Here is a 23,279-nt window from a genome sequence, read left to right as displayed (position 1 = left end):
CTTTAGCCGATGATGGCGCGAGGAAGATATCCATTTTAAAAAAAAAAACCTTTATTAGCACGAACTTCAGAGACACAGCGCTAAGCCTACAACCTCAAGGGCCGGCCGCGTTATTCACATTTATACTAAACATCTGTCCTGTGTAGACACAGCCCTTCAGCCGACAACCCGGGGGTCCGGCGGCGTAACCCTCGAGGGGGTAGACGGATCAATCAGCAGACATTTCCGAGAGAGTGTCTTGCAGTTATCTTACGTGGTTTCATTCTTCTTCCCAACAACTTGTCTCCCCCCTCCCTCCCCTATACGCTGAAGCTTAGGTTAAAATCAGGTGCGTTCGTGTCTTTACTAAACAAACAACAACACCAACCCAAGAAATGACCCTCCCTCCCTCCCCACCATCATTGCATTCACAGTCTGCAGTAAAGGTGTAGATGCCGTAAAGAGGCCATATCCAGTTGCACATCCACGCATACTTTAAATTCTCGCAAGAGCAATACCGACGTCATATCAGGGCTGCCCAGGCTAGGGTGTCCGCCGCTATTTCAGTGCCCCAGTCAGCCATGAGGTGAGTAGTGTTCCCGCGTCCTCTATCCATAACCCATCTCCTACTCTCCTTCTGCTGGGCTCTGTGTATCAGTCTCTGTGTTATGTGTGCGTCCCACCAATCCCACTGTGTGAGGTTCCGGATCACTGCCATAGTCGGTCTACGGGCCAGGGGGCTCTGCCTCCGGATGCGAGATCCCTTCCTGCTCCGTTCCGCTGAGGTACGTTTGGTACAGAGCCCAAAATGTTTAGGGCGGCTCTTGGGGGGCAGTAATTCACTATAATGCTCCGCTTGGGTGCTACAGTATAACATGTCTCGCGCCCATCTAGTTTTGGTAGGGAGCGGACCCCTCATCCAACAGTGTGCTACTACTCTCTTGGCCATTAGCATCCCCATGTCCGCGAGTCTCCGTATCGCAACCGGAAGCCACTTGGAGTTGCCTATGAGTGCCAAAACAGGGTCCGGGGTCATGTCTACTTCCAGGATTCTGCTCAGTTCCGAAAATATGTCGCGCCAGAAAGCCTGGACGCCCGGGCAGTACCATGCAAATGCATAAAATCAGCGTTAGCAGTGTTACACCTTTCACAGTCTGCCGTTTGCCGCAGACCGTACCTATGGAGTCTCTCCGGGGTATAGTAAACCCTCTGCAAGAATTTGAAGTGGATCAACCTATGCCGTCCGTTGAGTGAGATCCGCTTCGTGCTTTCACAGCAGTACCCCCACACAGCGTTGTCTATCGTGGTCTCCAGGTCTCTTTGCCAAGCCACTCTCGCTTTCATGAGCTGGCGCTTTCCTTGTGACCTAGCTATTCCATAGAGATTCGTGAGGAGTTTGCAGGGCTCTTTGGCCTTGATGACGAATGTCAATTCAAGGACTTCTGGAGGTTCTGCCATATCCGCGCCAAGCAGCTCCGAAAGGGCACTACGCGCCCTGTGGAATTGAAAGCGTTGCATCATAGATATTTCTCTGCGGTCGCCGCCCACTTGGTCCCAGGTTTTGACTACTCCATCCTGAAAGAGGTCGCCCGCTCGATGTAGTCCGAGTTTCGCCAGTTCGCTAATGACACCCTTCTCTCCCATAGGCGGAAGCCAGAGCATCCACTCCAGGGGCATATCTGGTGAATAGAGCAGCGCGCCTCCCTGCCTCTGTAGTAGCGAGTGCCAGGCATGGTTGGTAGCAGCTATGGAATCCAGTAGTCCGGTTCTGCGGTCCAAAGGCATGCAGATCGTGGCCGGGAGCGGTTGCGGGTGTGCAAACAGTCGCTCCATGCGAACATGCGGGATCATCTTGTCGCCATGTACCCAAGTGTGCAGGTGCGACGCCTGTGCTACTCTGTAGTAAAGTTCAAGATCCGGGGCACCTAGGCCCCCCATGCTTTAGGGCAGGGTGAGGAGTGACCACCGAACCCTGGGTTGCTTCCCTGCCCACGCTAGGCTAATCATGAGACTCGTCAGCCGCTGGAAAAAAGCCTTATATAATACTATTGGAATGGCATTGAATAGGAAAAGGAACCGCGGCAGAACCACCATTTTCATAATGGCTATGCGGCCCATCAAAGTGATTGGCAGTCTACTCCAGAGCCCTATATCATCTTACAGCTTGCTGACTACCCTCCCGTAGTTGTGGCTGAGGAGCAGCTCCGGATCCGTGTGGAGTCTTATTCCAAGGTACCTGATCGGGTCTTCCGACCACTGGAGCGGATATTCCATCGCTAACTGCCTAATCGCAGGTGTGAGAGGAAAGACGATAGACTTCGCCCAATTGACTTTAAGACCCGAGAGCGCTCCAAAGTGAACCACCTCTCTCAGCAGCGGGGACAGATTTGTCGCAGGGTCATGTACATATAGCAGCGTGTCGTCAGCATACATTGACACTACTATTTTGTAGGTTGGAAATCGTATTCCTTCATCACTATGGTACTCTCTCAGCGCGCAGGCCAGCGGTTCTGCCGCTAGAGCATACAGCAACGGGGAGAGGGGGCACCCTTGACGAGTCCCTCTGCTGATGAAAAAGGGTTGCGAGACCGCGTTTCCAACCCGCACTCTAGCAGAGGGCCCGTTATAAAGGGCGCCAACCATTTGCAGGAAGGGCTCCCCCAGCCCCATTCTCTGTAATACCTGGAGTAGAAACGGCCACTCCACCGAGTCAAATGCCTTTTCCATGTCAAGGAATACTGCATTGGCGGCTATATCCTGCTTGACATGTTGGATAGTTCCCAGTACCGTTCTAACATTATACGTCAAATTCCTGCTAGGTATAAAGCCTGCCTGCTCAGGAGCCACCAAGTCAGAGGCCAGAAGTGCGAGTCTCGTCGCTAGGACTTTGGCATATAGTTTAGTGTCTACGTTAATTAGTGACAGCGGCCGGTATGATCCGCACTCGTCGTGCGTCTTATCTGGTTTAAGGATAGTGACGATCATCGCCTCCCTCATGGAACTCGGCATGCTGCCATGAATACAGATGTCACTCAACAGAGTGGAGATATGCGGCAGCAGTTGTTCTTGAAACGTTTTATAAAAGTCTACTGTCAGGCTATCTATACCTGGGGCACTGCCCGTGCGCATAGAGGACAGGGCCTCCCCAATCTCTTCTTGTTGCATAGGAAACATGAGGAATTCCCTATCTGAGTTAGTGAGGAACGGGAGCTTTATATGTTCCAGGTAATCTAGAATTTCAGCCGACAAATCCCCGCATTTCGAGGAGTACAATTCCGAGTAGTAAGCTCTGAATATGTTAGCTATCTCGGCCTCGTCCGTGGCACGTTGGCCATCTGCAGTCTTCAGCTCCGTGACCAGCGGTTTCCCTTATCTGCCCTTTAGGATGTTTGCCAGAACAGAGCCAGGCCTTTCACCCTCACCGTAAGTGCGGGCGGTGGCATATTTGCCCAAGTGTTTTACCTCCCTGTCGGCTTCATCATGGTACTCCGCTATGAGAGTTTTTATTTCCGCCTCCACCGCATCATCCGGTCGGCTTAGTTGCCGCTTCTCAAGGGCCTGCAGCTGGCTTTCTAAGTCCGATAGCTGGTGCCTTATGGCCTTCAGAACGCTGGAATGTTTCGACATAGCGGTGCCCCTTATGTAGACCTTAAACGCCTCCCATACCGTTTGGAAGTCCTCCACTGACCCCACATTTTTCCCCAAAAATAAGTCAATTGCCTCTGCCAGTTCTCCTCTAAAAACAGGGTCTAGGAGCGAGTATGGCGGAAAGAGCCACGTAAAGGGGGGAATTGTTCTAGCCGGGGTTGCTATGGCCAACAGTAGGGGGGAATGGTCCGACAGGGTGCGCGGCAGAACCTTGCATTCTCTGATCATGCGTAGCACCTTCGGGGTAGCAAACCAGTAGTCTATTCTAGTGTGCACTCCATAGTAAGCTGAGTAGTGGGTATACCCACCTGGATTCGCATTTCTGCTTCTCCATACGTCCTCCATGTCTAGAGTGATAAGTCTAGCAGTCAGCGTCTGTGCCGCAACCGAGGGCCTCCGAGGTGGGCCAGTCGACCTGTCAATATCTGGGTTAAGCGTCAGTTTAAAGTCCCCCCCCAGATTATTTGGGTTGTGTCGTAGGTGCCAATCACCGCGGCTAACGATTCATAGAAATCCAGGGCATCATAGTTTGGGCCATAAGTGTTCACTACTAGTAAATCCAGCCCCATACCCTTACAGTTCGCTAAGACGTATCTGCCCTCTGGGTCGGTTCTTAGTGTCTGCAGTGTAATTTTCGACCCCGGGTTGACCCATGTGATGACCCCTCTGGCATGGGTCGTGAATCCCGCTGCTGCTATATTTCCCTCCAGGCCTTTACTGCGTAGCATCCTGCTCGAGAGTGGCAGATGGGTCTCCTGCAGCAGTGCTCTGTCTACTCTTTGTCTTTTTAAATAGCTCATCACTTTCCTCAGTTTTCTGAAATCATTTAACCCCCTAACGTTCCAAGTGAGGGTGCGTATGGTGGCCGTCTGTGTGTGCTCCTGCGCTCCAGGTGGGTTAGTCATCCTGATAGGGTATGCTTAGTGTGGAAATAGCGAGTTCTCCTGTAGTGTGCCTGGCCAGCGTGCTCAACCTGTGATATATCAACGACCTCATCCCCCCCTCACTGTCCCCCCCTGTGAATTGCAATGAAACAGTGCCCTCCCCCCCCGAACAAAGTCAAGAACAATCTCGGGTCCCCGAGCATCCCCGTGCAGATCATTAAGCCCCGCCCCCCTCCCACAGAAGACCACCCCCAACCTGGCCTTACAGTGCCCGTCTCCACCCCGCCACCCACCCCGATTCCCCCCAAACAGTAAAGACTCGTGCGAGTCAGACAGGTGCATTGCGTGCCGGGGCCGAGGTTGCCATATTGCCAGTTACCAGAGCCTGTATTGCGCTCCGCAGTAGGCACAGCACTCTTCGCCCTCGGTGATCAATTACGCGCATCTGAGACTATAAACATACATAATCAACAGTCAATCAAAATTAAAGCTATAGTGGCTAGGAGGGTATCCAAGCTCACCGGATACCTGACGACGAGTTCCCAAATCTCATGTCTGCCGAGCCTCGGTGTCGCTGCCCCTCAAGCCAGCCTCCTCTCCTCATATCCGTGCGCCCTCAGTAGGGCAGCCGAGCCGCTCCCTTAGTCGTGGTCAAGTTTGCCATGAGTGGCAATTCGTGAAGCCAAAAAAAACGCTACCTGAGAGTCATCTCCACTATTAGGGCCCCATTCAGTCAGGCCAGACCCTCTTGTCAGTTGTTATCCGCGAGTTACCATAACCAACAGTTTCGCAACTCCTACGCCGTCAAAGGTGTCATTCCTGCTCATCTAAGGAGCTCCTATCTGCATCTGCGTTGTCCCTCGGCGAGTTGTTACGGCGCCGTTCCTTCGCCCACGTCTTGAGGGTTTGCTGCAGAGCCAGCGGATCTGTGAATATGTGAGAGTGCCCCTGCCGGTATACCCCAAGTTTGGCCGGGTACAGCATAGCGTAGTCCAAACCCATGTCTATGAGCTGTTTTTTGTGCGGGGCAAAGCGTTTGCACGCTTCTTGCACTCTGTCAGTGAAGTCCGGGTATAAAGAGATCTCCGACCCCTCGTACTGGAGCGATTTTTTGGCTCTGGCCTGCCTCAAGGCAGCATCACGGTCCCTGTAGTTGAGCAATTTAGCTATGATTGGGCGTGGTGGGGCTCCCGGGCGTGGACGCGGCCCTAGCGATCTGTGCGCCCTCTCAACTACAAACATTTTAGAGAAGGTTCCGCTCCCAGCAACGTGGTGAGTAAGGACTCAATGAAGCGTTCCATGTTGCCTGTCTGGGTCGTCTCCGGCAGGCCAGTGATCCGGAGGTTACAGCGCTGCGACCTTGCTTCTAAGTCCTCAGCCTTGTCCTGGAGGGCCTGCATCTGCTGTTCGATTTTCTTATGGCCCACATCTAGCTCCATCTGCGCTCCCTCCACTTCTGAGATACGCCTTTCGTCCATATCTAGCCTCTCCGCGTGCTTGTCAATTCTTTCCACCATCCGGTCCATCCGATATCTGAGCGAGTCAATCTTAGATCCTAGTGTAGATATGCTGCCTTGGATACCTTTTTCCATGGCTAGAAGCATGGCCTTCAGGTCCTGTTCCTCTGCCGGGCTCTCCTCCTCGTTGCGGGCCCGCTGCACCCTGTTCGCACCATCCTGCGATTGGGAGCGTTGCTGCTGGAAAGACAGCTTAGACTGGGTCTTGTCGCCCCTGCCCATGGCGGCGCTGCGAACGTGGTGCCTCGCACCTCTCCCGCCAATGTGTTCCACTAGCCCCAGCCCCTGGTGCGCTATCGACCGGGCTCTCAATGTCTGGGGCTCCCTCTGGCAACCGTGGGGACCCGGGTCTTCCTATTGTGCACTCTCAGGTCTTCTTTCCCGCTGCAACCGCTGTTCCACTCGCCGCCTAATCTCACCTCACCAGAATGCTTCGCACAAGGGCCCGGTCCAGTAGGGGGCACACCGCTGTCGCGCTCACCTTCCACGTGCAGTGTTATCCAGGGGTGCGCAGAGGCTTTAAACATCAGCCGAGGCGCGCATGAGGCACTGTCCCCCAGTCCCACCTGGGCTGCTGCAGATCTGCCTGTATCGCCTGTCTCTCTGGGGCCCCGTATCAATAAGCGCGGCTAGGGGGGGCCTCCCCTTGACCCTCGTGCTCTGCCGATGCTCCGTCTGTTGCAGGATGCCCCAGCTCAGGCCCCCACTCAGGGCGCAGAGTCTCCACTGCCCGCCGGCGGCTGTGTGCCCCCGATTTCAGCGGGGCGCCGCGGCTCCGGCGCTAAAGTTGTGTGTGCCGTCCCCGTCCGCCTTAATTCGCTGCGGCCAGCGTCACTCGGCAGGGGCAGCGGGGCTCCGGGACACTCGCCTGTATCGTGCCTCCGCTCCCAGGCCTCGCAAGTTTGTGATCTCTCTGCGGACTTTGCGTCGCTCCGGTCCTCGGCGTCCCTCCACTGCCGCACGCAGGGCGACGCAACCCGGGTCAGCCAGCACGCAAGTCCGCTGCTCTCCGGCCCACCACGACTTCCCCGCTACTCTTCAGGAGGTATGCGGGCAGCGGCGTACAGCTCGTCTGAATCACCTTTTCGGTAGCGCTATGCTCAGGGCAGGTTGGGACAGCTGACTACCGTCTCAACGGCGTCTCAGGTGCAGGATATTTGAAGATTTTGGTTGATCACCGGCCGGAGCTCAGGGCTTACGCCGCCATCATGGTTGCCGGCAAACTCCGCCCCCCCCGCGAGGAATATATCCATTACCGGCTCGATGATACCAGGGACCAAAGGAAGCAATGGTCAAGTCCCAGACCTTTGATGTAGGGTCTCGAAAATGATTGACGTGGTGGTCTGAGGAGCTGACATGGTGATGCCCAGCTTTTGAGCTCCTCTGGTGAGAACATCATGAAAGGTGTTCGCATCATCAATCGGTGACACTCTAGAAGGAGGACTATCCGTCAGGGTAGGTGAGTAATCCCCTTTGGATGAGTGTGTCGAAGAAGAAGACCAAGATGGTGTACGCCGCATCTTGCGATGCCCCCGAGTCGACCACTGTTCAGGGGATCTGCCTCTGTATTCCCTGGTCCGATTCATGGGTGACCTGTCCACTTCCTGCACGAGACGTTTCAACGGTGATCTGTGCAGTGGACTGGAATAGTCCGTAGGCCGCTGAGCGTGACCTGCGGGCACTGTCTGCCACTGATGGATAGGCTGGAGCCATCTGGGAGAGAGATGGATGGAAGGAGATCGCTGTCTCCTTGGAGAGCCTCTTGTTGGTGATCTTTGAGGCTCAGATGAATGCACTTAAGCACTGCGTGACGACGCAATTGTCTGGGGTGAGCTCCGAATAGAGTCCGAGAACTCTCTGCGGCTTCTGGAGCATGATTGGCGTCTTGATGAGCAGTGTGAAGTCGATGGGGAGTGCCTTGACGTCAACCGGCTCTGTGTCACCATCACTGGTGAGTCCCTGGAACCCGACGTCGATCCCTCAGTGTGCTTCGACGTTGTATGGTGTGACGTCGAATGTCTAGAGCTCATAGACCTCGCCTTTGAGCAGACACGAGACCTCAACGATGAACGATTAGATGGAGAAATCGTTCTCGACGTCTATCTTTCTCTCGACGCTGACCGTCTCCTAGAAGTCAGTGGAGTCGAGATCGGGGCACTTCTTGTCGACGGAGACCGCCGTCTCGATGTCGAGAGATGTTTGGTATATTTTACTCTTGGTCTCGACATCGAGTCCCTTGCCGTCGGGGAGGATCGAGCCTTTAATGCCGAACGTCGCTTGGACGACGACAGAGGTGACGAGTGCCTGTCTTCAGGTGACGAGGCGTGTCTCGACGTTGACCCCCACCTGGTTGACAGCAACAGAGACGCCTGCTTCGACACTGATAGCCGGTGTCCTTGCGATGGCGGAGCATCTCTCGACGTCTAACGCCGACTTGACGGCGAAGACGGAGATCTGCTTCTCGACGTTGGGCGAGCCCGCACCAACGGAGAGTGACTCCTCGACGCAGATCATCACCAGGTTGACGACGGCGGAGGATCCGACGTACCTGTGATCTTCGTCGACGACCGGTGTTCTCTCGATGGTGAGCCCGCCGTCGATGGTCTTCTCGTCAATGTTTTCTTCGCCGATGAAGGATTTTGAGGCGCCGAGCCCTCTGCCGATGGAGAGCATACTGGAACCTTACTTCTAGATGGAGTGGCGGCTCTCTCTTTCCTCTTCTACATCGGAGACCTGCCTCTTGAAGGAGATTTCCTCTTCTCAGCCAGCCCATAGAGGCGAATCCTCTCCCTGTCCTTCAGAGTTCTTTTGGACAGCAGCTGGCTGGTAGGAGAACTTTGGATTATGATTAGGGCTCCCGGTCTTAAGGTATTTATTTTTCTCACATTTCCGTCTGTATTTATCCATATTTATTTTTTGGTCATTTTATCTGTATTTATCCACATTTATTTTTTACGCAAGTAAAAAATCCGCTAAAGCTAGTATTTTTCAGATTTATTTAAATTGACATGCACACTTGTACTAGGTTGTTATAGCTGTTTTTAGGTCAGTCTGCAAGACCTGGCGTAAACAGAATACGGAGGGTAATCCCGGCTGCTGCTTGTCATTGGGTAACTCCTCCATTCCTATTCTTTTCTGGCTCTTTTTGGTTGGCTCTTCCGATGCATCACTTCCGATGTATCGGAAGCAGCACCGACCAACTACATTTTTGTCCCACAGCAAGTGTTTAACTCTTTCGTTCTAGGACTACTTACTTTGTTTTGGCCTAGGAATATTTTATCACTGCGGCGCCAAGGGGGGCACCTGGTTTCATGTTTTTTTTAATCTATCATCATGGCGCCCGCTTTATGAGCCGCCATACACATATGTTAAATATGTAGGGGCGCCGCGCTTTCATCATTATTGTCAGCTTCTTTATTCTCGTTTTTTCCCCTTTAACATGTAAACTGTGGTGTTCCCTGTGCGCTCTCTTCGACCTACTGCCTTCTCTCACTGACCCCTTCTCCGCTGTGTTTATGGGGGATGCCTGAATTAACTCTGCCTGGCGTGGTGAACACTCACTGCTTTCTAAACGCCGTCCCTGCCAGCAGCCTGGATCCTTCTGTTTGTGCACTGCACCCGGGAAGGCAGACCTTGCTTTTAGTTGTTATACTGTTTCTCTATTTTCACCTTCAACAGAAGAGAACCGAGCAACGAACAAGCCTTCAAGAGAGTAGAACAAAAGTGAAATTTTGGAGGTAAACTATGCCCCACTGCTTTTGAAAACACAAATCACACTTGTAAATACTGTCTTTCGTCTGCTTTATTGGCTCATGGAGTTAAACGTTTTATCCCAAAATTCAGCCTAAAGCCTCTTTTATGCACATTAACTCCGATCCCGGGCGCCCTGCATTGTCTCCGTCCTTCTATGTATCCAGATATCTCCTATTATATTTTCTTTTCATCAGACAAAAAGGTACAGAGTTCAATTCATGGTAAAACTTTGCAGCGTGGGGAGAATGTTCAGTCTTCATTTCGGACAGTCGTTTCACCTTTTAATCTTTTAATGCAAACCCATCAGAATAAAAAATCATGTCAATGGAAGCTGCAAACTTGAAACTCAGGACAGACTTTAAGCAAATACCAGGGAAGCAGATTCCTGTTTTTCTTGTCCGCCTCTGTGCATCTCTGACTCGTATTTTACTGAGAAGCACAGAGGCAGGAGGAGCATTTGCTTTGTAAGTATATTGCTGTTTTTATATATAAATACAGGCAAAAAACAAAACGTTTTCCGTCTGTATTTATATGTAAAAATCAGTTTAAACGGAAAACCGGGAGCCTTAATTATGATCAGGAGGAAGGCATAGAATACAGACCAAATGAGCGTCTGTTTTAGACGACTTCTTGCCACAGGAAGGGCAAGGGTCAAAAAGAGAGGGCATTTTTAACTGAAAAATAATGCTCAACTCTCTAAAAAACAGTAGAGATATACACCAATAGCAAAAAGACGTCGAAGTAAAAAGGTTTTGACAAAAAATAGAAGAATTTTGTGACAGAAATCAGAAAAAGTTGGAGCTGAAGTAACTAGGGTCCTGACAGAAGGGGCCGGAAAGAACAACTGACCTAACTGTCACCCCTGAGGCATGATGGGAAGCTCGGGGTCACGGCTGCCTTAAAGGCACAATGCCAGTTTATTCGGAGTGTTGCTGTGGGTTAGCTTTTCAGCTTTCTACACTAATGCTTCTACAATGCAGCCTATATTCTGGCAATGTGTTTTCATTCTTTTTTGCAGGATTGTGTTTTCTGCTGTATATTAAAGCAGTTTTCAAATGCTTTCTTTCTACCTGCTTTATTGGAATGTATTTATGTATAAGAGAATTTCTTACAACATTGCTCAGCATTGGGCGGGAATATTTATGTGCTTATGACTTTGATGTGTATCCCCTGGAAGAAAACAAGTTACTTACCTGTAACTTTGGTTCCCCAGTATTGGTAACTTTCATAGATTCCCATGCTTTGCATCATTCCCCGTCGTCAGCCTGGGAGACTCAGTAAATAGAAAATACCATAGCAGTATGTGCAAAAGAGAAATTAAGGCCTAGGCCTCATCTCATTTTGTAGCCTATCTACCTCTTTTTGTAAAAGAGACCAAAATTTCGCAACAGCCAATCAGAATAGCCTCACCCCATAGAACCCTCCTGAGAGAGCCTCAGAGCCTCAGATTTTCGTAGCCGTTGTGTAACAGTAACCAGTTTTGCTGAAGGCTGAGCTTTCCCAGGGGAGGAGGGTGGGCGCATGGGAATCTATGAAAGTTATCAATACTGGGGAACCAAAGTTACAGGTAAGTAACTTGTTTTCTTGCCCCAGTATTGGAACTTTCATAGATTCCCATGCTTTGCATCAGAGTAACTAGCAGTAAGCCACCAGTGCACATTATGCTACAAGCAAGTGTATTACAATATCACAGAATAACTGTATCCATATGACATATATATATATATATATATATATATTATACCTTGTAACAAAACATTATATGATACAAAATGTGCAATCATAGGAAGGAGGGATAGAAGGGAAAGCTCACCTCTCATTGGAAAAGATTCTTAAGGACTGCTTGTCCTACTGTCGATTCGCTTCAAGAAAGAGTCCAGCCAGTAATGCTTTGTGAAAGTATGGACACTGCTCCATGTGGCTGCCCTACAAATGTCTCTTACAGGGACTCCAGCGAAGAGAGCTGCTGAAGATGAAACTGATCTTGTGGAGTGAGCCCTTACATGTCTCTCCAACGGCTTTCCTGCCGCTCTGTGGCAAAAATGAATTGCACTTGAAATCCAGCGTGAGATTCCTTGTTTTGAGAGAGGAAGTCCTTTCCTGGGTGCACTAAAAGCCACAAAAAGTTGAGATGATTTTCTGAAATCCTTTGTGCGTTCAAGGTCAAATTTGAGACATCTCTGGACATCCAAGGAATGCAGAGACCGTTCTGCAGGGGATGTAGGCCGAGGAAAGAGTGATTTTAAAACCACTGGCTCGTTCAAGTGGAAATACGAAGGGACCTTTGGAATACATTTCGGATTGGTCCTTTAAATCACAGTGTCTTTTTTTTAACTGAAGAAAGGGTTCTAGAATGGATAGAGCTTGTAATTCTCCTACTCTCCTAGCTGAAGTGAGGGCTAAAAGGAGAGCTAATTTCCAAGACAAAAATTTTAAGTCCACCCTATAGATTGGCTCGAATGGAGATCTCATGAGATGAGCCAGAACCAGGTGAGATTCCAAGTCGGGGGTGGTGGACGTACTGGAGGAAAAATCCTGAAAAGACCTTTCAGGAATTGTTTGATAATTTTGGCCGACCAGAGAGAAGGACCCAAAGCTGATCTTCTGTATCTTGAAATAGCCGTCATATGGACCTTAACATAAGAATGAGAAAGACCTGATTTAGCCAGCGATAGAATGTAAGGCAGTATCTGATGAGCGGCTGAAGAGAATGGATGGATGCGTTCCCGATGACACCACAGACAGAAGCGCTTCCATTTAACACGATAAGTTTTATTTGTACTTGGTGCGCGTGCTTGACTTAATATCTCCCTACATTCCTGAGGGATATCTAGGCTGTGGAATTCTCTGTGCTCAGGAGCCAGGCCTTCAAATGAAGAGAGCCCGGATCTGGATGTACTAACTGTCCCTGGGAAATTGTTAATAGAGATGGAATGGGACACAGGTGAAATGGATGGTCCTGAGATAGAAGAAGAAGCTCTGTGAACCAGAATTGGCGAGGCCACGCTGGTGCTATTAAGATCATCCGGCAAGGTTCCATCTTTATTTTCCTGAGAAGTCATGGGATTAGGGGAATTGGAGGAAAGGCGTAAACAAATGCGCCTAACCAAGACATCGAATGAGAATTCCCCAGTGATCCTCGATGGTGATCCCTGCTTGCATAGAGACGGCATTTCCTGTTCTCTGGAGTCGCAAACAGGTCTATTGTTGGAGTTCCCCAGCGTTGAAACACTTACTCCAGAATGACTTGATCCAATTCCCACTCGTGACAAGTCGATTTTAGACAACTTAAGGTGTCTGCTTTCGTGTTGAGAGTGCCTGGTAGATGCTCAGCTGAAAGAATTACCTTGTGGAGAATCGCCCATTCCCATATCTCCTGGTCTTCTTTCGAGAGCAGATGTGATCTCGTGCCTCCCTGTTTGTTTATGTAATGCATGGCCGTTGTGTGGTCCGTCCTGACCAGCACTGTTGCGTGTTGAACTTTTGGCTTGAAAGCTTGCAAGGCTAGGCAAACCACTCTGAGTTCTAAGAGATTGATATGAAGAAGAAACTATTATGCATTCCAGTGATTGCTGACTTGGAGGTCCTGTAAGACAGCGCGTCAACCCTCCATTGAGGCATCTGAGATTAGAATCAGAGGGAATGGAGCCATTCTGAAAGAGAGACCTTTAGAGATGTTCTCCTTGATAGCCCACCAACCAGCAGATTTTCTCATGAGAGGAGTGATCCTTATCTTGTCCTCGAAAGAACCTTCCACCTGGCGCCATTGTATGTCTAGCTGTTCTTGCAAGGGACGCATTCTCAGTCTGCAATGCGGAACTAATGGTATGCAAGATGAGATCGATCCTAGGAAAGACTTATATTGACGAACTGTCAGGAATAGTCTTCTTCGTAAATGGTTGACAGAGCAGATTAGCTTCTTTTGTCTTTCTTCCGTAGATCTAGAATGGCACCCAGGAACCTGACCCTTCTGGATGGAACAAAGACTGATTTTTCCTTGTTGAGATTGAGACCCAGGTGATTGAAAAGTTAGATGCAACTTTCGACTGCCCTTGTCATTGCTTGAGACGATGGAGCCTTTATTAACCAATTGTCTAGGTAAGGGAAAACCTCTAGCGATTGGTTTCTTAGGAATGCTGATACCGGGGCCAACACCTTCGTGAATATCCGCGGCGCGGAACGGAGCCCGAACTGTAGTATTTTGAACTGAAAGTGGCTCTTGGCTACTGTGAAGCGTAAATATTTTCGGTGAGCTGGGTGGATCGGGACGTGGAAATATGCGTCCTGGAGATCCAGGGTCGCCATGTAATCCCCTAGATTTAGAAGACGTAAGACGTCTTGAAGAGAGACCATTCGAAAAGAGAGTTTTATGAGATAGGTGTTGAGCTCCGTCAGATCTAAGATTGGGCACCACTTTTCCTCTGTCTTGTTAACGAGGAAAAATCTGGAATAGAACCCTTCTCCTCTTTGAGAGAGTGGCACTGGTTCTATCGCTCCTTTGTTGAGCAGATGACAAACTTCGAGACGGAAAAGATGCAGATGTTTTGACTCTGTGGAGCGAGGGGCTCTGGGAGGTTTTGGAATTCTAATGTGTGGCCAAATTGAACGATATTCAGGACCCACCGATCTGCTAATATGATCTTCCAGCAATCGAGAAAATGTATAATCCTGCCCCCTAACGATGTTACAAGGGGTGGAGGACCAGTAGGCAGAGCCAGGAAGCCGCTATTAGCGTTTTGAGGTCTCTCCCTTGCCGTCCTTGTCTACCTCTGGAAGATTGGCGAGAGAAAGACGCCGATTGATTTTGCCACTGGGAATATTGAGGTTCAAATGATTGAGAGCACTGTGAATAGGAAGAGTAGTGTTGTTGATAACCTCCCCTATATGTAGAGAATCCTTTGCCTCTCGCACCCCTGAAAGGTACTTTTCGATATTGAAGTGTGCCCAAAGATTTCGCTGTTTCTGTATCTTTTTTAATGTCTTGTAAAGCATCATCTATATGCTTGCCAAATAGCATATCCCCATCGAAGGGCAGATCCAGAATTTTATTCTGCACCTCCGGGCGAAACCAGGTACATCTCAGCCAACCTTGATGCCTCAGGACCGCTGAACCTGCTAAGGCGCGAAAAGCCGTTGTAGCAATGTCCATTGCAGAATCTATAATCTCAGATGAAGATCGTTCACCTTCTTCTAGGATCTTCCTCGCTTCCGTCTTGGCTCTCTCAGGAAGCTGATCAATGAAAGGGGAAAGATCGCACCACATTTGGCGATCATATCGTCCCAAAATCGCTAGTGCGTTCGAGGCCCTAACCAGGAGGCTAGACATAGAGGAGAACCTCTTGCCTACATTGTCCAGGCGCCTGCCCTCTTTGTCTGGAGGTGCTGTCAGGGGTGCCGTCGGGTTCCTTGACTTTTTTTGGGCCGCCTGAGAAATAACGGAGTCCGGTTTAGGTTGTCCAATAAGACAGGCAGGACTGTCGTCCGGAGCTTTATATTTTTTGTCCAGGCGCGGTAGAACCGGAGTTACAGTCGCTGGAGACTGCATTACCTTCTTGCCTTCATTCCAAACATGTTCTACAATGGGTATGGAACAAATGGATTTTTTGTAGGGCTCTTTAAAATCATAGAGGAAACAGTCTGATTGTAACACAGGAACAGGAAGGCCAAATCTTTTTGATGCCCTTTCCATCAGATTATGGAAACCTCCTATGTCCACAGGAGGCGAATCCGCCGGGTCCGGAGATGGTGAAGCCGGAACTGGGATAACATAATCGTCCCATTCTGCATTAGGATCTTGGGTCTGTTCCACATTCTAGTCCTCATCTGATGAATCATCATCATCATCAGGTACTGTCGCTATATCATGCCCTTCTATCAAAGGTTGTTCTCCCTGCCTTTGAGAGGTTGAAGCCACAGAAACAGGAGGTTGCTGATGTGGTGGCGGAGGAGGTTGCTGAGGTGGTGGCGGAGGAGGCTGTATGGTTCTGGAGGTTTTTGGTGGGAACCTCCTCTTGTAATCCAACAACATTAGTTGTAGATCATTTATAAGTGAAGATGGCATGGCAACCATACCTTCTCCTGACGGTTCCTAATATGTCTCACTTGGAGTGAAATGAGTTTCTGGATGATGCTGATCCAGATAATAGTCCTCTGAGCCCGAGTCCTGGTACTTCACCTGAAGTTGTGAAGGACTATAAGCATCCCCATATGGACTCTCATCCTCATCAGAATATTCCTCCTCCAGAAGAAGAGGTGGAGGCAATGGTGTTACCCTACAGGGTGATGTCATTTCCGGTGTTATTAGTCTTTTCCTGATGGAAATATTCACTTTTTGGATCATCGACGGTGTTGTCGACGAGGGAATCGTAGTCGTTGGAAGTGTCGTCGACGGCGGAGTAGTCGTCGATGGAGGGCTGATTATCGACGGTATAGTTGACGAGGTCGACGTCAGGATCATCGTCGCCGTAGCCATCAACGCCGTTGACACTATCGTTGGCGACATCACGTCGACGTCGAGGTTATTAGTCTCGTCGACGTAGCATGTAACGTCGACTGAGTCATCGTCGACGATGTCGTCGGCGAAGCTCTCGACGACGGGCCCGTCGACTGAGCACAAATTGAAACCACTTGAGCTTTTTACGTCATCGGCGGCGTACCTGAGGAGATTGTCGCCGACGGATGAATTTTCTTCTCTCCTTTCGCCTCCTGAGGCGTACTCGAAGGTTTCTTGTAGATCTTCTCCTTTTCTGATGGCGAAGAGGCAACAGAAAGGCCTTGACTTGCCTTTTTTCCAGATGACACCTCAGGAAGATGTCCCTCTTTCACCTTTGGGTGGTGAGGAGATTTTTTGGGACTAAGCCTTTTAGACCTTTCAGAGGTCTTTTGAGAGGCTTAAGCAGGAGGTTCGGCTGAAGTAGAAGGGGAAGACCTACCCCTTTTTGTAGACCTCCTTGAAAATGTAGCTGAGGAAGAATCTTCACTGTCACTAGACAGAACCTTCATCTTCTGTAGCCAAGTCAGAAGTCTTCCTTCTCGATCTCTCAGAGTTTTGGTGGCGAAGGTCCTGCAGATCTTACACTCAGTGGCTTTGTGATCAGGATATAAGCAATAAATGCAATCTTTATGCTTATCTTCGACATATAGCCTCTTCTTTGAGCAAGTAGCACAAGCTTTGAATAAAGCTTTCTTTTCAGACATCCTGAAGAGAAAAAGGTGTAGAAATCCAAAGTTGAAGAGAAAACTGAGCAGAGCTCAGTGGAGACTCCCTTAGCACAACGTGCGGTAGAAAATCTGAGGCTCTCTCAGGAGGGTTCTATGGGGTGAGGCTAATCTGATTGGCTGTTGCAAACTTTTGGTCTCTTTTACAAAAAGAGGTAGATAGGCTACAAAATGAGATGAGGCCTAGGCCTTACTTTCTCTTTTGTACATACTGCTATGGTATTTTCTATTTACCGAGGCTCCCAGGCTGATGACGGGGAATGATACAAAGCATAGGAATCTATGAAAGTTCCAATACTGGGGCAAGAGAAGTTTGTCTTTGGTTTCGATTAAAGGAGTAATCTTGAACGTATCCAGACTGTCTTTTAGGATAATACATACTGGTTGGATCTTGCTTTCAAATTTTGTGATCACTGTGAAGCAATGTAGGTGATCAAAATCTGAGATACTGCAACTGTTCTAATGCATTCAGGTATTGTATCAGTGTTGGTCTTAAGGCCTTGCAGAGCTTCAATCAACATGCACGGGTAAAATTTAGATTAGACATCAGTACAGAAGGCTGAAGATTTTAACCAGCCTTTCCTACGTAGTACAATACCTCCTGTCAACTGGCAAAAAACAATATTCGTAGCATCCACTGCTCAATCAATATTGAAAGAAGGTTAATTCTCCTTACTTTAGAACAGCTGTCACCATTTCCCTCTTATCTCAGGGATAAGACCCGGTAATTAATCTATCTCATGCCACATCTGGTGATCATAACGACCTAGAATCGCCAGGGCTTTGGCTGTCTTAAATGATATTGCTGCCTTTGAAGAAAATCTCAGACTCAGATTGTCAATACGTTTGCTTTCCTTGTTTGGCAGAATCTGGGACATTCTTCACATCTAATTGTGTTGGACTATAAGCTGTCAATGAGGCATAATCACTAGCCTCTTCTTTATCTGACTGCAAACACTGCACTGGAGGTTCATTCATCACCCTTAAAATTGAAAAAAACATCTCCTGCAATGTTTTTTGATTGTGTGGATCCTAATGGTGCTGCAGTCGACTGTATGCCCGTCGCCCTCAACAGCATGGTCGTCGCCCTCAAAGGCATGGTCGTTGTCCTAGAAGGCATGGTGTCGACGACGGTAAGTTCATCAGCATCAATGGCATGGTTGTCAAAGGCATGGTCTTTGCCATCAACGGTATGCTCAACGCCAACCTTGCCTTCATTCTCTGAATGCTTGACGCCGACGGTTTGACGACGACGATGAAGCCAAAGACCTTGCCATCAACTGTCTCGATGTTGACAAGAATTCCTGTGAAGGTTTTCTTTTCTGCCACAGGTGAGTCCCTACAGTGCTTAGACTTGGGTTTATCAGCAGAGGAGGTGACTGCAAGCACTATACAAAACAAATCATGATCAGGAAACTGAACTAGTCTCCTCTTGTGCGCTGCCTTAACAAAGTGCTTGGAGGGGCACTTCTCAAGGAATCTTCATTTGAAGAGGGGGCATCTCTTTCAGAAGGTGGAAAATTCTCTTTAATGGCAACCTCCTTTGTTTATTCTGTCCTTAAGAGTCTTAGTGGAGATAGACTTACAAATCTTGCAATCCGCTGACTTATGTTTAGGATAAAGGCAATAACTATACTGAGAATGTGGGTCATCAGTGTAAATTTTTTGCTGCCACAAGATAAACAGGTGTTAAAAGGGGATCTCTTCTCCTGGTCAGCCATGGTGACAGGTACTTGTCAGACCAAAGATCTCCCTGGTACATAACTTGAAACAATCTTTCCCCAAAAACAACTCACAGTACAGTAAAGCAGATGAAAGGGCTGCTTCAAATCCAGAGCAGATTAACAATTTCAGGTTCACAGAAAGGTTAGAGCAGAGCTCAGACAGGGACTCGCTCACACACGATATGCAGTAGAACTCTCAGCGCTGATGGCCTCTAGGGGGGAGTAAAGGTTTGAGCTTCCACCTCACTGGCTGAAGTCTTTCAAATGAGGTGGGTATGTTACTAAACATACTGTGTTGTTTCAGGCCTGTGGCGTGTTTGCATGATGTACTATTTGTTGCATATTTATACACTGTATACAGCTATTTTAATGTACCGGGGATTCCCAGCCTGACAATGGGGATTATTCAAGCATATGAATACATAAAAGATCAAATGTTGGAGAAGGGTTGCTGTCATATTAAGAATGAGCGAAATTATTGACAGCAAAGATCTACTTTGAATACAAGCTGTTCTGTCAAAGACTGCAAGCTGTTTACAAGCTGTACATCCGAAAATGCAGTCTTTGACAGAATAGCTGTCACCCCATCAAACGTTGTGAAACCTGCAACAAAAAGGTAAACAACACAAACAAATGGCTGGCTGACAGAAGGGTCGCCAACAACTTGGAATTAGAAGAAAAGGCTATTTAAAAGTGTTTTTTGGAGCTGTAAGAAACAACTAGCACAGCTGTCAAGGTAGAATCAACAGGCCTGGAAATCTTGGTATTCTCAAGAGATTCACCACAAGAGCCAGATATCTATATCTCAACAGTAGACAGAGGGTTTTAAGGTGCGTCACAAGAGATTTAGAGAAAGAGGCTCTGACCAGCCCTAATTTATGGTTTTACCCTTTGGCAGATGGTGGAGATGCACTCTTCACAACCCAGTACCCAGAGACTCAGTTTTCAAGGCTTCAAGAAGTCTATCTTCCCCTGTCATTAAAGGCTTTTGAGCTGAACGTTTGATAAATGTCACATTTCTAAGTCAAATGGCCAGATCTGTAAAAGAAATAAGGAAAATGCTACTTACCAGTATGCAGCTGTTCTTGGCATGTAGGGCTGCTGACATTCATATCTTAGCATAGATCGCCGCCTAGTGTTGGGTCCGGATGTTTGCACCTTGTTGTCGTGGAAGAGTCTTCGAAGTATCACCAGATAGGTGACTCCTCCCCTGGACTACAGTGCGCATGGGCATCTTCTCCATCTTCAGATTGTTTTTCGCCATTGTGGCAAAGATGGAGTATAGAAAAGTAAGAGATGACCATGTAAATGTATGTTAAGAAGGTAACCCTGGAGCTGTGATAGGCACCGGGGAGGAGGGTGGGCGATATGAATGTCAGCAGCCCTACATGCCAAAAACAGATGCATACTGGTAAGTAGCATTTTCCGTTCGAGGCATGTGGGCTGCTGAATTCATATCTTAGCATAGACTGTATAGCAGTTTCTCCTCTAGCGGTGGTTACCTGTACCAGCTGCAGTGGTTTGAAAAAGAGTTTTAAGGACAGCCTGGCCTACAGCAGCTTGTTGCTTAGCTTGCACGTCAACACAGTAGTGTTTAGTGAAAGTGTGTATGGTAGACCATGTAGCTGCCCTGCATATGTCTTCTAAGGGAGTATTTCCTAGGAAAGCCATGGATGCCCCATTTTGCGCGTCGAGTGTGCTCTTGGGGGAACTGTTAAAGTGCGCTTTGCTTTTTGATAGCATATTTGAATGCATTTAACGATCCATCTGGCTATTCCTGTCTTGGAAATGGAATTACCCTTATGTTGTGGTGAAAAGGCAAGAAATAGTTGCTTTGTCTTTCTGAATGATTTTGTTCTGCCAACATAATATAGTAGAGCACTTTTAACGTCTAGTGTGTGTAGAGCTCTTTCAGCTACTGATTGCGGGTTTGGAAAGAAAACTGGCAATTCTATGGACTGATTGATGTGAAAAGTGGAGATAACTTTTGGCATAAATTTAGGGTTTGTACGGAGGACTACCTTATTGTGGTGTATTTGCATGAAAGGTTCCTGAATGGTTAGTGCCTGTAGCTCACTTACTCGCCTGAGGGAGGTAATGGCAATTAAAAAAGCCACCTTCCATATTAAGAATTGTAGTTCACATGAATGAAGTGGTTCGAAGGGATGTCCCATGAGTCTGGTAAGTACTATGTTTAGGTTCCAGACTGGAGAAAGTGGATGCTTTGGAGGGATAATGCTTTTAAGTCCTTCCATAAAAGCTTTGATAGGTGGTATTTTAAACAGGGAGACATGTTGTCTGTTTTGAAGATATGCTGCTATAGCAACAAGGTGTAGCCTTATTGATGAGTATGCTAGGTTACATCTTTGAAGATGTAGCAGGTAACAAATTAAGTTTTGGATGGAGGCATCCTATGGATTGATTTGATTATTATTACAATAAATGACAAATCTTTTCCATTTAGCTGCATAGCCTGGCTTCCTTGATAATGTTCATGCAGTCGGGAGGCATGTTAAGATATCCGAACTCTAAGACCTCAGGAGCCAGATCGCTAGGTTCATCTGATTGGGATCTGGGTGCCTGATTTCTCCATGGTTCTGTGTCAGCAATTGTGGCAAAAGGCGCAGCCTTTGGTGGGAGACTACAGAGAGTTCCAGGAGTGTCGTGTACCACGGCTGTCTTGCCCATGTGGGAGCAACCAGGATCATTGTGAGTGACGGTTGCCTTAGTTTGCGTGCCACTAATGGAATCAGTGGGGTTGGTGGAAAAGTGTACGCAAATCTGCCTGACCAGTTCATCCATATCGCATTGCCTTGTGACAACGGGTGTGGGAACCTGGCGGCAAAGGACGGGCATTTTGAGTTTTCGTTTGTGGCAAACAGATCTATTTCTGGATGTCCCCACTTTTGGAAGAACGGTTGAAAAACTAGAGGGTGAATCTCCCATTCCTTTACTTGTTGACTGTGTCGGCTCAGTAGATCTGCCATCTGATTGTCTATTCCTGGGAGATGTTCTGCCAGGAGATAAATGTTTTGTGGAATCGTCCACTTCCATAAGCGATGTGCTTCAGCCCTACATCGCTGCAAATCCTCCCGTTAGCACATTCTTGCTAACCACCGCATTATCAAGCGGGATCGAGTCCGTATATCCACCAACAGACGTGAAAAATCCAGGAGGCCCATCGTAGGAACCTCACACACCTGGGAGCCTCAAGCATTGTTTCACGCTCCCTTCGGAGTACTGACTCCGCTCGCTTGCCAAAAGCGGTCTCTAACCACACTCATCAAGTCGAACTCAGGCTGGCCCTTTATCTATTGAGCCTCCCCGCTCCTGGACCGCGGCTTAAACTGTATATACCAGGCAACTGTAATGTTCTAGTCCTGATGATGATCCCCTATATCTTTGAGCAAGGGATCGAAACGTCGACTTTCTTTAATAGTGTCACATATGACCATTGTGCCTAACTTGTGTGATTACTATTTTGGTTTTACTTGCTAAACCCTTTTATATACCGAAATGCAAGTGACCAATCTGCTCAGTCTTTGCCTGTATCTGTACAATTGTTGTTTGTCCTAAAACGTTTTTGTCCGTTGACTTCTGCACACCTTCCCCCCAACTGTATGGTACAGGACTGTGCCCTACTGTAAATGTTGTTGTTCATATATCCTTTACTTTATTTCCAGAATATCACAAAAATAAAAATCCATGTCCGGCTGGACATTGGAACTATATAGCTACTACTGCTAGGTATTTTGTAAAAACCCTTGGTGCTGTAGTTACCCCGAAGGGGAGAACTTTGAATTGATAGTGGTGACCTTCGATTGTGAACCTGAGGTATCTCCTGTGAGCTTGATGTATAGGGATGTGAAAGTATGCATCTTTGACGTCTAATGTAGCAAGGAAGTCGCCTTGCTGGAGCAGTGGGAGCACTTGTTGTAAAGTGATCATATGGAAATGCTCTGATAGTATGTATTGGTTCAGAGGTCTTAGGTCCAATATTGGTCTGAGGGATCCGTCTTTTTTGGGGATGAGGAAGTATAGAGAATATACTCCTGTCTCTTGATGTTGAAATGGGACTGGCTCTACAGCACCTTTTTGTAGCATGGAGAGCACCTCTTGTTGTAACAGCGTGATGTGTTCTTTGGACATTGGACGGTGTTTGGGCAGTATGTTGGGTGGAGTAGAAATGAGTTCCAGGCAGTAACCATACTGGATAATTTGTCTCATCCACCTGTCTGTAGTGATGGCGTTCCAGACTGGTAGGAATTGTGTTATTCGCCCTCCGACTGGTGTTAAATGGTCTGGAGGGAGTGTGAACAAGTCACTGTTTGGTGGTGGTGGTGGAGGCTCTGGTGTAGTTACCGCCACATCCTCTGCCTTTGTTATTGTTCCCTCTATAACCTCCTCTATTGGAGCCTCTATTAAAGGTGCTTTGTGTAGTACTTTTAAATGAGGAAGAGGCCTGGGATGTGTTGCCTCTGCCTGAGCCTCGAAAAGAGGAGCGAAGAAAGGAGCTTTGAGACTGTTGAAATTGAAGTGCACCCATGGGCTTAGCA

At 48.2% G+C, this 23,279-nt stretch overlaps 1 protein-coding gene across 4 annotated transcripts in view; it reads right to left on the bottom strand.

Moving 5' to 3' along the window:
• TMEM184B (transmembrane protein 184B) overlaps positions 1-23,279 on the bottom strand; it is a 506,709-nt gene that overhangs the window by 67,040 nt on the left and 416,390 nt on the right. The gene's annotated exons all lie outside the window — the stretch shown is intronic.

The sequence above is a fragment of the Lissotriton helveticus genome, chromosome 1_1 (genome assembly GCF_964261635.1).
Source record: "Lissotriton helveticus chromosome 1_1, aLisHel1.1, whole genome shotgun sequence".
NCBI lineage: Eukaryota > Metazoa > Chordata > Amphibia > Caudata > Salamandridae > Lissotriton > Lissotriton helveticus.
This window is presented reverse-complemented; position numbering and strand designations above follow the sequence as displayed.